This window comes from Myotis lucifugus, unplaced genomic scaffold (assembly GCF_000147115.1).
Source record: "Myotis lucifugus unplaced genomic scaffold, Myoluc2.0 scaffold_7, whole genome shotgun sequence".
NCBI classification, from domain to species: Eukaryota; Metazoa; Chordata; class Mammalia; order Chiroptera; family Vespertilionidae; genus Myotis; species Myotis lucifugus.
Window position 1 is genome coordinate 10,789,565 of NW_005871055.1, and position 1,562 is coordinate 10,791,126.

The following is a 1,562-nucleotide window of genomic DNA, read 5'->3' on the forward strand; positions in this document are numbered from 1 at the left end:
AAAGGACTTGTGGTGCATGGATAATAAGCCTAACCAATGGGAAACAGACAATAGGGGGGTCAAGGCCTATGCCGGGGGTGGGGGGCAGGTGCCAGCCGGGAGAGGTCATTGGTGGAAAAAGGAGACATATGTAATACTTTCAACAATAAAAATTAATTTTTTTTTCAAATATATTTCATTGATTTTTTACAGAGAGGAAGGGAGAGGGATAGAGAGCCAGAAACATCGATGAGAGAGAAACACCGATCAGCTGCCTCCCACACGCCCCCCACCAGGGATGTGCCCGCAACCAAGGCACATGTCCTTGACCGGAATCGAACCCAGGACCCCAGAGTCCGCAGGCCAACGCTCCATCCACCGAGCCAAACCGACCCTGGCAAGAATTAATTTTTTAAAATAGTGGTAATTGCCCTGGCTGGTGAGCTCAATGGTTAGAGCATCAGCTTGTGCACCAAAGGTACCTGAGTTACAGGTTTGATCCCTAGCCCCAGCCTGGGCATGTGTAGGAGACAACTAATCGATGTTTCTCTATCACATCAATGTTTCTCTCTTTCCCTCCCTCTCTTTCTCTCTGCCCCCTCCCTCCCTTCCACTCTCTCTAAAAATCAATGGAAAAAACATCCTCAGGTGAGGATTAACAACAACAAAATAGTGGTAATTGTTTAATATCACAGTTCCCTGAGGAAGTGTTAGCAGTTGGAGCTAATAAGAGGCTGATCAATAACTTAAAAGGGAAAACTGCTGAATAAGATGGAGGTTTTGAGACATTATAACATATTTCTGGGAATGACTATACATATATCCAAGAAAGACCGGACAAGACCATAATTTTTCTCCTCAGGTTGACCTAGAGGCCCTGAACAAGCAGGAAGTGAAGGCTAAGGCAGAATTGTAAAGTACCTGAATGAGCATCGAAGGCACATCCAACATACACCCCCTACAACTCCTCAGCAAATGAAGGGAGACTTATCAGTTCAAGGAAATCTCTTAGTTCAGTCATTAGCTGACCACTAAGCTAATCAAGCAGACTTCAGTGACCACACATGACAGAAAATACAGGCTTTTCAAAATTAGTCCAGGAAAGTCACTAAACAAATAAATAGCAACAAGAACAACAACAATGAAAGCAAACAACAACAAACCTGAAGAGGGGGAATCTCACTTCCAGGATTGCCACATTATATTATTTGTAATACTAGAGGCCCAGTGCACGAGATTTGTGCACTCAGGGGGGTGGTTCCTCAGCCCGGCCTGCACCCTCTCGCAGTCCGGGAGCCCTCAGGGGATGTCCAACTGACTGGTTAGGCCCGCTCCCCACTGGGCCTAAGCTGGCAGTCAGACATCCTTGGCACTGCTGTGGAGGCAGAAGAGACTCTCGCCACTGCCACTCTGCTCGACAGCCGTGAGCCTGGCTTCTGACTGAGAGGTGCACTGACCACCAGGGCAGCTCCTGCGTTGAGCATCTGCCCCCCTGGTGGTCAGTGTGCATCATAGCAACCAGTCATTAACCCATTTGGTTTATTTGCACATTAGCCTTTTATTATATAAGATAATTGTGTTAT